Source organism: Dasypus novemcinctus, chromosome 9 (genome assembly GCF_030445035.2).
Source record: "Dasypus novemcinctus isolate mDasNov1 chromosome 9, mDasNov1.1.hap2, whole genome shotgun sequence".
NCBI classification, from domain to species: Eukaryota; Metazoa; Chordata; class Mammalia; order Cingulata; family Dasypodidae; genus Dasypus; species Dasypus novemcinctus.
Window position 1 is genome coordinate 5,349,663 of NC_080681.1, and position 14,462 is coordinate 5,364,124.

The 14,462-nt window shown below is 55.8% G+C and overlaps 1 protein-coding gene across 1 annotated transcript in view; it reads right to left on the reverse strand.

The window, feature by feature from the left end:
• Positions 1 to 14,462, reverse strand: part of TENT5C (terminal nucleotidyltransferase 5C) — a 77,715-nt gene that overhangs the window by 4,688 nt on the left and 58,565 nt on the right. The window contains exon 2 of the transcript XR_011649580.1: positions 13,569 to 13,735. The gene's annotated coding sequence lies outside the window, so the exon portion shown is untranslated. The remainder of the gene's footprint in view (positions 1 to 13,568; positions 13,736 to 14,462) is intronic.

Consider the following 14,462-nt stretch of genomic DNA (forward strand, 5'->3'; position numbering starts at 1 on the left):
TAGAGCAGTTTCTACTCTCAGGAGGTCTTTTTTTTTTTTTTTTTCAATTTTTAATCTTTAAAGAAGCTTTAGATTACATAAATGTTACATCAAAAATACAGGGGAGTCCCATATATCCCACCATCTTCCTCCCTCCCCCCCTCCCACTTTCCCCCATCAACAGCATCTTTCGTTAGTGTGGTACCCTTGGTATACCTGAGGAACATATCTTGAAGCACTGCTACTAACCATGGTCTATAGTTTACACTTGGCACCACACAGGTTTATAGGTTTTGACAAAATGTATAATGGCCTGTATCCATCATTGCAATGTCATGCAGGACAGTTTCAATGTCCCAAAAATGCCCCAGGTTACACCTATTCTTCTTTCCCAGGACATCTAACAAAAGGATGATGACAGATAATGCTCATCCCCAAAAAACAGAGAGTATCCGAAACTGAAAGGAAGACAGCTCCATCTATCTGCCCCATGGGATCTAAGCCCCCTCTCAGTTAGAAACAGAGTGGGCATCCCATCCCCAAATCCTCAAGATTGAGGAATGAACAAACATAAGGGGAGATTGCAACTATGGACCAAAGCAGACTCATGATTATTCTGTTAATGGAAGAACTTGTAACATTGACATACAGGCAGTAGTCACCAGAGGTTCTGAGGGGAGGGGGAGGAGAACTCTTTTAATACAAGGGAGGATCTAATGGTAGAGGAGGAAGGGAGAGATGGGAAAAGAATGGCACAAAGAAAACTCTGTTAGCCGAAATGACTGAAACATAGGCACCCACGCATGCCTTCCGGCAAATTCTGCAAGAACAATCTCCAGAGACAACTTTGACAACGTGGGGCGGGGGGTGGTGAGTGGGAAAGGGGGGAGGGGAAGGACAGGCGTGAGAAGGCTCCCTCCTCTCCCAGGAAGCCTCCCAGACCGGCTCTTTCTCTGGCCATCTGAGGACAAGGGCTGTGGCCCCTCTGGCAGCGGCTAACACTTGTGAAATATCTGAAGTTTCCAGGATTGCAACTTCACTTTTGAGAGGAGCCGTGGGCACCCATAGAACTGTCTGCCCAGCATGCTCTCAGCCCCCCAAGAAAGACCCGAGGTCTCTGCTCCTGCACGTCCCTCACCCCCGCACTGACCGCAGCTGACTGAGCCAGGCAGGGGCCCTGACTCAAACCGATCCCACGAGCCTCTTCCCCGGGGATTTTCTCTTGGGAAGTGAGAAAGTCAAGGTCAGTTCTCCTCCAGTGGGGAAGTAACTTCCAGCCATGTTTCCAGAAAGCTGGATTGTGGTCACACTGAGACAGACAGGCAGAGATAAATAGGAAAATATGTGATAGAGAGCCAGGGGGCACTTGAATCTTTTGTTCTGGCTATGGCAGTGCCCTTCTCGTGGTTTGGGTATTTATACTTCTTGGGATTCTGAGAATAAATTCTTCTCTTTGTTAACTGAGGCGGGTTTGTGATATTTATGACCAAAATCACACAGGATGTGTAAACCTCATACATGCTAGATTGGTTCTTGTTTGTTTGCTTAGGAAGTACCGGGGATTGAACCCAGGACCTTGTACATGAGAAGCAGGTGCTCAGCCACTGAGCTACATCCACTCCCCAATGAGAGCTGGGTTTTTTCATTTATTTGTTTGCTTTTAGGAGGTACCAGGGATCCATCCTGGAACCTCATACATGGGAAGCAGGTGCTCAGCTACTTGAGCTACATCTGCTCCCCCGAGATTAGTTTTTGAAACGAACAAAACTGAGAGGTCAGAAAATGCCCAGGGCCCTCCTATCGACTCATCGGTGACCGTCATTTCCACACCCGGCACCTGCACGCTCGAGCTCTCGAGACGGTGCTGCATCTTGTTTACTGCGCTGCCCACACTTGGGGCGCTCCCCAGTGGTGGGCGGGAGCGGGGGGCCCCGCGGCCCCGGCTGCAGCTCCCTGTCCAGAGCCCCTCTCTGGCGGGGGGTCCCGCAGCCCGGCCCTGAGGATCCCACCCCCCACCGTCGTGCCCTGCTTCTCCTCACCGTCCTCCACATCCCGTCTGTTTGTCAGGACGGCCTTGACGACGCCACGCCGCGGGTCGGCTTGCCCGCTGGAGCTGGTGGGCTCACAGTCTAGGAGGCCGGACGCCCACACTGGAGGCCGCACTTTCGCCCCCGCCTGACACCTTCTCGTGCGGGCCTGCCGCGACCCCCGGCGTTCTGTGGCCTTCATCTCTGGGTCCCCACGCGTGGCCGAGCCCTTGCTCTCCCGGGGCTTTCTCCATGGGCAGATTTCCTCTGCTTTTAAAGGATGGCCGCAGTAGAAGACCTGATTCGGCTAGGCCACCAGCACAGGACCTTAGAAGATTCTAGACTCAGATGAGTGCACAGTACCTCTTCAAGGGTCCCATTTACCCGTGGGTTCACTCCCACCAGCAGGCACATGGATTAGGACTGAGAACACACACGTCTTTTGTGGGGGCACACGAGTGTCTGCCCCGACCCCCAGGGCTCACCTCTCGCAAGCAGGAAAGCCCCTTCTCCGGCCTGCTCTAGCGGGAGGGAGAAGACGAGGCTCCAGGGCCCGTCTTCTGGGGTCAGGGGGGCTGACACGCACTGACCCCTGCGGAGGCCAGGCCCTCCGCTCTAACCCTGGCGTGCCCACCTGGCCAGGCGCGGTTGTCCTCCTTTCACAGCAGCGCCAGCCGGGAGGGCCGCCCCTCCTACACCTGCTCGTGCCTGCACACACGCCCGTCCTCGCAGTCGCTCTCACTCCCCGCCCCCCCTCCCTTTTTTTTTTTATAACTTTGTTTACCAGACAAGAGCAGCACAGATCTAGAGCCAACCGCTGCTGGTTCCTGAGAGCAGGATGCCAGGGAAGGCTCTATTTTCATACTAAACCTGGTTTCCTGGTGGGCACACAAATTGTCGCCTGCTAAAATAGCAACCCTTGCAAAAACGTCTCCAACCTGCTTAGATGTGCATGGCATGAGAAGCTGGCCTTGCAGTTCAAGCAGCGGACCGTTCCTAACGAGCCGGAAACAAAATGCCCTTCAAAGCCGCCGGCCGTTAGCCTGGAGCGGTCAGCACAACCAGAAACGCGGGGTCCCCCCGCAAAGCTTCCTCCTCTCCTGGGGTTGTTTCACCCCCACCTCTCCATCGTTCCTCCTCACTCTCTTGCACGCCCTTCAGGCCAGGCTGCGACGGCCCCCGCACGCGTGCGGGTGTTCGGTTAGCAGCTGGAGACACGGTCCCTGCCCTGGCCGACCAGAGCAGGTAGCTCTCTGGACCGGCTTCCTTGCGCTGTCCGTGCTCTCTCTCTGCCTCTCCGTGCATTTTCCCAATCCAGACCCGGTCGTAGGACCAGTTTCCACAGCCACTACCCACAAACGTTTAGCAACCCCCCCACTGTCCAAGTGTTCAGGAGCCACGCAGGCGATCGCCAAAACAGCTGGCATTTGATCAGACTTGATGGGCAGCCTCAAAAAGCCTTGGGGCTGGCCTTGCTGTGCCATCTGCTGGAATGTTCTTCCCCCAGATTTCCACATGGCTCACTCCTTCACCTCCTTAAAGTCTGGAGGGTCATCTTCCCAGGGACGTACGCCCCACCTTTTCTTTTTAGGAGGTACCAGGGATCAAAACCAGAACCTCGTCCATGGGAAGCAGGTGCTCAGCCCCTGAGCTACACCCGCTCCCCAATGGGAGGGGGTTTTTTTCGTTTGTTTGGTTTTTGTTTTTAGAAGGTTCTGGGGATTGAACATCATGGGAAGCAGACACTCAACCACTTATGCTGCATCCACTCCCCACTATCACTGTTTTTTAAATTGTACCCAAGAATTCTGTTCATCTTTCTCAATAGCATGTATCACTACACTTGCTGTTTGACTTGCATGTTCGTTGCCTGCCTCCTCCCTGACCCGCCTCCCCCCACCACAATGTGCGTGCTATCAAGGCAGAGAGTTGTCTCTTTTGCTCCTGCAGGTGTCCCCAGCCCCTGGAACTGCCTGGCCCTTCGCTGGTGCCCAGTGCATCTTAACTGTGAGCCCTACAGCGGGACCGTCCTGAGCACGCAGGCGCATTAACTCCTCTGACCCCATCCTCACCTGCTGGGGCTGCTCTAACAAAGCAGTACCTCCGGGCAGCCTGAAGCAGCAGACAGCTATGGCCTCACAGCTCTGAGAAGACGACGTCCAGAACCCAGGCGCTGGCAGGACCCGGGGGTCTCCGGGAAGGACCCTGTTCCTGCCGTGCTCCTGTCTCTGGTGTTTCTGGTAATACCTTCATGGGTCTCGCCTTCATCGCCACGTGGCCGTCTTCTCGCTGCCCAGTCCAGCACTCCCCTCCTTGGAAGGACAACAGTCATGATCTTGGGCCTCGTCTTAACTAATACCATCTCCAAAGACCGTGTTTCCAGGAAGGTCACAGGAGGGAGGACTTGGCCTTGAACCCGTCTTTCGAGGAGACGCAGTTCAACCCACAGCAAATCCTCACTCCCAAGCTGTGAGATAGGAGCTGCTAGTGTCATCATCATCATCAGCCCTTCTGTACCAATGAAGGGGCTGGGGTGCAGAGCTGTTAGGTATTTACCCAGCGTCACACGACTAACACGCGGCCAGAATCAAGTTCAGTTCCAGGCAGAAGGAGCCATGCTCGCACCTCCGTGCTGCACCCAACACGCTCGCCAGCACAACAGTGTGTGGTGTGAGCTGTGATGACTGCAAAATGCTTAGCCTACCTAAACACATTCCATTTTTAAAAACTCTCCTCTGGACAGATAGATAGATAGATAGATAGATAGATAGATAGATAGATAGATAGATAGATAGATAGATAGATAGATAGATAGATAGATAGATTAGACAGATAAATAGATAGACTTTTGGCTTATTCAGCCCTATGGCCACCAGTTAGAAGAGGCTCTAACTAAAGTAGGAACTGTAGATAGAAACAGTCTTGTATTGGGTTGGAAGGGAACAGACATTCAAAGAACAATTACCCACCCAAGCCCTGGGCATTGAGGAATCCACAGACGTTTCTTTCTTTTGCTGTTTGCTCTTGGGCAAGAAGGTCTCTGCTGAGGTAGGTTCCGGGAGGACTGCTGGAGCAGCAATCTTCTGGCCCGCTGGGAGCAGAGGCAGTGAGGACACACAAGACCCCGCTGGAGAGCTCATTTCAGGGCGCTGGAAGGGCAGCCCGGCCATCAGTCGCCCTGGGCCGGTCTCCTGGGCCAGCAGCAGCTCAGAGAGGAAGGACCAAATCACGGACATGTGTGTTTTCTTGGCATCTTCCATGGCATGGAGGTGCCTTCCCAGAAACAGGCAATCTCTTGAGAGGTTGGGCAGTTGCCAAGGCTTCTTGGCCAAGTCACCAAGATGTCCTGGCTTACTTCAGCCATTTCACACTAGAGTGTCTAGTTCAGGTGGGCCAGGAAGTCAAAAGCCAGTCAAAGCCTTCAGAAAGATGTTCAAATGTTGATACCCAGAAGTCAAAAATATTTGTTGAATACCATGTCTCATCAATATCATGACCCAGATGCTAGGAAAGATGAAGGAGAACCTTTTTCTTCTGTGAGGCAGCCCTGGCCCATAATAACTCATCTGCTCTCCCCACGCAAAAGAACATGGCTGAAATCATCAGTCCCTCCCGCACTCACGCAATAGCCATCGATGACGCACTGGGTCTGCCCCGCTCAAAAACAGACAGGAAGCAGGTATATTCCTAAGCAGCGAGGTAACTGATGTATCAGGCGCAAATGCTAAATGCCGTTAGAGGAGGAAGTCACACCCTGTCTGCACTATGTTCTTTATTGGAGGGAGAAAGAAGAAAGAGATCCATGAGGGGACTGCCAGCTGGGCAGGTGGGGACGGATGATTCTTCACAAAAACAGGAAGGACAATCAGACTGTCACAGTGCTCAGCTCTGGGGTGAGCTGCTCCGTGGAGCAGGAGGTGCTCTAGAGCCCAGACATGTTTGAGCAGAGCCCAGCTCTCCACCCTCTTGGGCTGTGGTAAAGGAGTCCTGCCTGGGGCACACTCAGTGCCTCTTCCACTTCTTGTGAGGTCATAGCATTCCTGGAACAAACCTTGTCGATTTCAGCTCACTGAGCTCGAGCTCTGTAAACAGGTGCCACCAGCGTCCCTCTACACAGCTCTTCCATTTTTCTTCTTTATTAGAGAAGTGCTTTCTTGCGCGTATTTCCTAAGCACTTGAGTCCTAAAATCAGATGTACCTGGGTTCAGATTCCTAATCTGCGGCTTATGGCTCTGGCCACCTTACACAGTCCACTGACTTGTCCTGAGTCTCGGTCACCTTGTCAGGAAAACGGATTCGTGTCTAGAGCAGAGGATCCCTGGGAGGATTAAGTGAGATCATACAAGCACAGCACAACACATGTTGTACTAGCACAGAGCAGTCTATAGGGATTATCTATTAAGAAAACGTATGAAAAAGTGCTGTGCAGGTGCCCAAGGCCCGGGCAAATTAGCTGTCATGACTTTTGCTGCGTGTGCGCTCCCTAAGGGCAGGGACTTTGGTCTGCTCTGTTACTCGTGCCTTGAGGGTCTAGAAGAGTGCCAGGTACCTAACAGGTGCTCAGTAATTGTTGGGGAACAGATGGGTGAAGGTGAGCTCAGAAGCAGGGATGCAAACTGAGAGCCCAGTGGGCAGAAAATGAGCTCCCCTCTTACCTGTCTAGGCCTGGGAGCTTCCGCTGTTCCTCAACGAGCGTCCCCCACTAGAGCCTGCCTGCCGCAGGGCTGGGGGACCACCCTGACTGCCTCCTGGGGGCCCTGTCTCCACGGCCAGGCCTAGCGCCCCCAGAGCTCCTTCTGCGAGCCGGAAGGCAGGGCCCGCCTCTGCTCCAGCCGAGCTTCCAGGCACCACCTCCCGCCGCTGGGCTATTTGGGGTCGGAAGGCGACGGGAGCACAAAAGGCTGAAGCTGTGGCCGAGCCTGGGCAGGGAGCTCTGGGTTCTCTCCCCAAGTCGAAGCGGGAGCCTGAAATAGCCGTGAGGCTACAGAAAACCTCGGAATAGCTTTTGGCCTCACCACAATTCTAGGCTGGAGCATAACGCACAGCCAGGAGGGGCCGAAGAGCTCAGGCAGGCGGCTCAAGGCCCCGGCAAGTCCTTTAGGGGAGAGGAACGAAAATCACAGTGCGAAAAGCGGCCTTGACCTCGTTTGCGGGAAGAGGGCAGCTTCTCCAGAGGCCCCAGGGAGCAGCCGCCGCTCTGCCACCCAGCTGGGGCCAGGGCACGGGGCTGACCCACGTGACCACAGCTGGGAGAGAGGAGCTCTGCAGACCCAAGTTTCTAAACACGAGTGTTTCGATTCAGCGAGCGTTTGACCTGCACTGAGCAGAGGCCGCGGAGGCTCAGGGGCCTCAAATGCCAGGCACGGGCTGTGCATCTTAAAGACGGCATCGTGCTTCATTCTCACCGCGAGTCTAAGGAAAAAGTCACTCAGCGGCTCAATCCGTGCCAAAGGAGGGGAGAGCTGGCACTCGAGCACTGGTCTACGTGATCCCAAACGCCACCTGAGCCGGGCCCTCCCGCCCGGGCAGGCAGCCGCCCTGCTGCGAGGGCGCGGGTGGCGACGGGCGCCGCTCCAGCCTTGCGTTGTCTGAGGGCTGCCTCCTGGAGCTCTGCAGGCAGCCTGCCTCCTTCCGCAGGACCCAGGCCAAGGTTTCTCTTTTTTACTTTTCATTGTAGCAACATCTATACCACTCAAACTTTCCCGTTGAAACCACTTCCAAGCATACAATTCCGTGGCATTAGTTATACTCACAATATGGTGCCGCGGTCGCCAGCCTCCATTAGGGCACTTTTCCGTCACCTCCAAAGGAGCCCGAGTCAGGGGCTGGAGAAAGCCCTGCTCTCTGGAAGGCCTGCTAGTGCAAACACTGCTCCTGGGACAGGAACGCTCCCCCAGCTTCCCTGAGAAGGGGGCTTGGGGTCCAGAAGGAGGGCAGAGGAAGCTGGCAGGGCAGCCCCCCCTTCTGCTGAGCTCACACCGCTTGCGGCTTCTGCCTTCTGCGTCTCCTCCTCTCTGTCCCAGCCATGCAGTCCCGGAGGGGCCACACCCCAGCGCCCGAGACTCTCTAGGTGGACGCGGTGCAGCGCCTCAACAAGCCTGGGCCCTGCCAGCGCCGGGCTGGGGGGCCAGGGAGGGATGGTCCTGGAGGGAGAGCACACAGACCCGCCCGGGCGAGCCCATTCCTGTCCCGTCGCCCTGCGACGGCCACCCCTGCCGACTGCCCCCGCTGCCGTCCTCTTTCTCCGCATCGCTCTCAGGCAGTGGCACAGCCCTCGAGGACGTCGCGGGGAAGGTGAAGACGCTCGGGCTGTTGTGTTGAAGGAGCTACCTGAGGGGGACGTGCCGAGCAAAACCCCCACCCGCCGCCTCCCCAAGAGCTTGTATTTTCTTCCCCGAAGCCCAGTAACCAAACAGCTACCATGGGATGAATTCTGGCAGAATCACACACCCTGCGTGGAGAATCTGACCACATTTTTTTTTTCCATTTCTATAAGTTAAACAAAATATAAGCACATTCTATACATTTCCATTTTTGTAAGTTAAACAAACTGTAACACCTCATAACTGAGAATGCCCTTCGAGGCCGTCCTTTGCATGTGGCGATAAACAGCGGTACTTTCGTGGGCATTTACTAACGACTTAAGAACAGAGGCAGCGGCGCGGCTGCAGCTCCAGAGACTGAGCGCCGGCTTCCCATGTACAAGGTCTTGAGGTCAACCCCAGGTATCGCCTTAACAAAGGATAGAAGACGCGTTTGTTCTGAGCGATATTATCGCACCAAGGTTTTGCTCACAGAGCCGAGTGGTGTATGATAAATGGCAGGCCGGTCAAAAGAACGTCACCCGTGGCTGTCGTTGTATGAGCTGCAATCGGCTTTCAGCGGAACAGTATCGTCCACTGCAGTAAAGAGGCTTTGAACTTCACCTTATTCTTTTGATCATATTTAATCAATGCATTTACTTTACTTTTAGGGTTGTGTGTTTAAGGAGTTTATGCCTAGCCTTATGTATGTACCTATTTAAGTGGCATTATAAAAAATAATTTGAGTCAACACTCGTGCTCTGTGAACATTTTTTCTTGTTATCTCTGTTTCTGATGTGATCAAACTTCAGCCTGGATAAGGCATCCACAGCACTTAGACTCAGGAAAGGAAAAAGGAGAAGGCCGGGCCACAGAGAACCCGCAAGTGTCCTGCTATGGAGACAAATGCTGCCACGGGGAGAATTTTGGACGTGGAACCAGAAGTAATGGGTTTTAGTCTGGGTGTGGCCACCCTGTACCCGCCACTTCACTGCTTGAGGCCGCAGCTTCCTTTGCGAGTCCCCTCCTCCTTCTAACACTTGGGCCCAAGGCTCTGCTCCCCGAGGCTGGAGGCCCAGGGCAGACCTGGGTGCTCTGATGGTGAGGCAGACCTGCTGGCCAGGTCTGGCCGCTGCCCCCGGGCACCCTCTTCAGTTAAGCCCCCAGGCTCTCTCCAGCGAGCCGGGCAGTAGGGGCGGGGTCACTGAGCCCCAGCCCAGGGGACGTCCGCCCCGGAAAGAGGCCAAGCTGGCCCAAGTTTGCGCGAATTGTCCTGCCCCGCCAACAGGCAGGGTATGCAGATCCATCCGACCAGCGATCCACAAGGACCTGGGTTACAAACAGGAGAACCGACTTCTCATCTGGGAATAAGGCCAAAGCCACTTGGCAAAGAAAATGCCTTGAAACCCCAGGGGCCTCCCCTCTCCTGGACGAGGCGCCTTCTGCTTCTGGGAGGACAGGCTAAGGCCTCCTCTTCAGGTTCAGGGCTATTGTCAACATCACTAATCATCACTTTTCAGTAGGTCTTTACAGTTCATAAAGAGATATTCTTATATGTTATTGGGTAATCACAAGGATACTCCTTCTGTTGGCGGAATCCAAGGTTCAGAGGCGGATAAGCAGGTGTCTGAGGTCACACGGGCAGGAGCCCGGTTTCCTCCCACCACGCAGAGCTGTCCTCGCTTGCACAGTGGACAAGGGAAGCTGCGGCAGGCCCTGCTGTAGGGACACGGACATCCCAAGTGTTCACTCTGAAGTCTGACCTTGCCAACCCAACTATGAGATTCCAGGTCAGAGACTGCCCTGTGCGTCCTGGTGTCACTTACATCACTTACTCATAGATCAGGCTTGATAAATCCTTATTGACTTGATTTTCATTTAAGAGGATAAAGTTGGAGTGATCTGGTCATATTTATTTCCTGTTCCCCCATAAAGCTTCTCTCTCTTGTCACCATAAAGCTCCCTTAATGGAGGACACATACTTTCAGTCCAGGGCAAGTTCTTCTGTCCTTCCTGAGAATTCTCTTGGGATGGAAGGGGAGTGCAGAGCGTTAAGCACAACACGAGGGTCTAGAGAAGGGAAGTAGGGAAGGGTTGCTGCTCAGAGACTAACCTTTACCTCCTCCAGCGTCCCTAAGTGAAATATACGCAAGCTGAGGAATGAGCCGAGGCTGGCGGGTCTTGACTCTTCTGTTTGAAAGCAGAGGAACCGGGAAGCAGATGTGGCTTGAGCAATTGGCCTCCCATCTGCCAGATGGCTGGACGGCACCCGGCTGCTCCGATTCTCTTAACAGCTCTGGCGGCAGGCCGGCAGGGCAGGCGCCATCGTTATCCAGTTTTGCGGAGGAGGCTCAGGGCTGTTGGAGACTCGCTCAGAGTCACACAGCTCCGAAGATGCACATTCGGAACCTGAAATCGGATCTTCTAACTCCAAAGTCCAGTCTTTTTCCAGGGTTGCCCACACAGCCCAGAAGCCTGATCTGTCATAAAGGTCATGGTTTTACAAATTGCTCTGCAAATCCTTATGTCCCTTTGAGACTGCTGATACACTGGAATGATAGATGAGCTCGTGGAAGCTCAGAGAGGTTAAGCAATTGGGCCAGAATCACACAGCAAAGTCAGGGCTCAACTCGAAGGTTCACCTGTGCTCAAGAACCTGAAGAATGTTCTCAGAGGATGAAGAGTTTATCCAGTGTCTGATTCCGTGTTGTTTTATGGGTTTGTGCGTTCGTTTGTTTTTTTTTTGAAGGGGGGACGTCTTATTGGCGAGAGGCGAAAAAGGAAGCAAAGTAAGTGTGAAACTGGGGAAGTGGAGAAGGGAAGTGGAGAAGGGACACCGTGAGGGTGGTCATGATGGCCCCACATGCACACGTGGTCTGGATTTTATTCTTGGATCGTCTAAAGCCCATTGCCTCATGGAGGGAAGGGCTGGAAATGAGTGTCCCGTGTCGCGCCAAAGGTGAGCATCTTAAACCACGTCCTTTTCCTTCAGGGATAATACAAGCCCGTCGTGTGGCTCAGCTGGATAAGGAGAGTGGACAAGCAGCTCCTTTTTTTTTTTTTTTTTTTAAGGTACCAGAGGCCAGGGATGATGGAATCCAGAACCTCATATGTGGGAAGGCGGCGCTCAGACGCTGAGCCACATCGGCTTCCCTGAGTCAGGGTTACCATTGTTTTGCTTTTTCTTGTTTTCGTTTCGCTTTGCTTTTTCACGAGGCTCTGGGGACCAAACCCAGGACTTCCTCTGTGGGAGGCGGGGGCTCAGCAGCTCGAGCCACCTCCGCTTCCGAAGCAGCTACTTCTGTTTGCTTTCTAAGGGGAAGAAAAGAGGCTGAATAAAGCAAAAGTGACTCACTAAAGGAATCCCAAAGGGAGACGATTCACAACAGTGGGTCTGTGGCCGTGGAGTAAGAGAGACAGCACCCGAAGTGGCACCAGAAGCCACGGGCTGTGTGACCTGGGCAAGTCCCCGCACCTCTGGGCCTCGCGTCCTCTTGGCGGAGCGCTGGTGAGGAGCGGGTGACACGCCTCTGCTCCAGGGGCCACCGCCCGCCGCCTGCAAAATTCACACTAAGTCAGCAAACACCCTATCCTGTGCGGGGCACTGGGTTTTGAAGACAGTTCACAAACAGGTCCCGTCTGAGGCATCTGGGGGGGAAGCCCCGGCCCAGGCGCCCCGGGGTGTGTGCTTACCCTCCTCTCGGAGGAGGCCTGAGCCTAGCTCTCCAGCCCGCTCCATCACCCCCGGCCGGCCCTCCCCGGGGTGCTCGGCCCAGGCCTCTCGCCCCGCCCAGGCCCCGCCCCGGCCTGCCAGGCCCCGCCCAGGCCCGCAGGCCCCGCCCAGGTCCACCATGCCCCGCCCATGCCCCGCCCCTGGCTCTTCGGCCCCGCCCTGGCCCCACCCCCAGCTCCTCGGCCCCGCCCCGGCCCCTCAGCAGCGGCGGCGTTCGTCCCCGCCCAGGCCCCGCCCCTGGCTCTTCGGCCCCGCCCTGGCCCCACCCCCAGCTCCTCGGCCCCGCCCCGGCCCCTCAGCGGCGGCGGCGTTCGTCCCCGCCCAGGCCCCGCCCCTGGCTCCCAGGCCCCGCCCCGGCCCGCCCAGGCCCGCCCCAGCCCCGCCCCAGCCCCGCCCCTCGGCGGCGGCCTTCGCGTCTCCCTCGGCCCTGGGGAGGGCGCTGCTGTGAGGAGAAGGCCCTGACCTCTGACCCCGAGGGCAGGGCCAGCCTGTGCGCGTGCCCTCTGCGTCCCAGCGTCCCGCCTCGGACGCGTCGCCCCTCTCCGCGTTGCCGGGGCCCTCGAGGGATCACGGCCCACAGCCGGGGGGCGCACCGGCCCCCCGCGCCGCGGCGTGGCCCGGACGAAGGCGGCGGCGTCCCGGGGAAGGCCGGGGCCGCGTGCGGGCAGGACAGGCCCTGCCCGGAGCTGACCCGGGCCCGGCGGGGAGGCGAGGCGTCCGCAGAGGCGCTGTTCGGCTCGGAGTCCACGCGGCGTCCAGGGCCGGAGCCAAGGAGGAGCCGCCCTCTCTCCCGGCCCAGAGAGGGCAGGGGCCGTGCCCGGAGCCGCACAGCAGCAAGGGCCGGGCGTCCAGGCCCGTGGCCTGACCTTCCCGCGTGGCCCCCTCGCCCTGCCCTGTCTCTGGGTGGCATTCCCAGAGTTTCAACGCATTTGGTCCTGATGCGACCCTAAGAGCCAGGGCGCACGTGCGAGGAGGCTCCGTTTACGGAGCGCCTCCTGGCCCTCCGCACCGCCCGGGCTCGGGTTAGGCAGGGCCCGGGAGAAGACGGGCCAGCCCCCCACGGTTCCCGGAGCAGAGGCCGAGCCACGGAGCAGGACACGCCGCCGCACAGGAGCCAGAAAACACCGCGGAGCACCCGCAGGGCTTTCTCAGAGGAGGAGCTGTGCTCGGGGAACTGACCTAACTTCCCCTCCCGCAGTAGTAGAACAGCCACCATTCCCACTCCTGGATTTGATGGGGATCGAGTGAAACCAGCAAAGGAATAAGAGTCAAATGCCCTGAGTTTTAATTCCAGCTGTGTGACCTTAGGCCAGGAGCTGCACCTCTCTGGGCGTCCATATCTCTTTGTTAAATGCAGGGGTGGTCGGGGGACTCCTCAGCTCTTTCCAGTCCTGAGACCGCTGGGCTCACGTGAAGTGAAGGCAGAGCTGGCCCTCGCCTGCCCAGCCCGGCACTTCCTCCCTGACACCAAGGAGTGGTTGCTCTTTGGTGCTGATCTCAGGGTTTATCACCGCGGGAATCTCTCACCCCTTTCAACTTGGAGCTGAAGAATCACCCCACTTTAGAGAGCCGGAGAACTTCTCTGCAAGGAGAAACGCCTTTCTTTTCACTTTCTCTCATCTCTTAGCTCAGAGCTCCCAGGAGACACTCAGCTCTTCTTGGCACCAAACGCATCAAAATTAAACCAACTTCATCTGTGGGGTAAAAAAAAAAAAGTTTTTATTGCTTCTCAAGGAAAAATAAACTGCTTAATCTTTTGATACTGAGAAAATTTTGTCTCTTTCTGGGTGGGAGGCCCTCCCACCCTTATCATGGCAACTCTTTTTTTCAGTACCCATGGTACCTTGCAGGTACGTTCCCAAGCTGAAAGGGGTGGGGGTCTTTACTTCCCTTTATTTATGTACATGCTCGTTTGCACTCACGTGTCTCACACTGCCCTGGCAGGGCACATCTGCTTCACTGTACATGGCAATCCTGGTCCTTGGAGGACCCCCTCTTGTGCTTCCTTAAGCAAAAGTTTACCTTCTCTTTTCTTACAGCTTTTGACCCTAATCGCGGAGATGAGAACCTCTAAAAATTTAATCCCTTACAGAAATTCAGGCGGCTCAGTTGGGATGTGTGATCACCAGCTGGTGGCCTTTCAGGACTGTCAGCCGTGCCCATCCAGCATGGAAAACCAGAGAAGAGAACAGAACGGTCTTTGCAAAGTGCGGCCGTGCGTTCACATGGACAAGCCGCTCTTTCTGGAAGGCCTGCGCCTTCCTGGACCTGAGGTCTCTTCCTTCTTTCCCTCCACCTCTGTCCCCAGCACCACATATCACTCAGCTTTTGCTACAAAATTTCTGGGTAATAAATAAGCACAACGCCTCCTTGTCTCGTAACAACAAGCTTCCCTGTTCACGTGCTTGGGGTCAGTCAGCG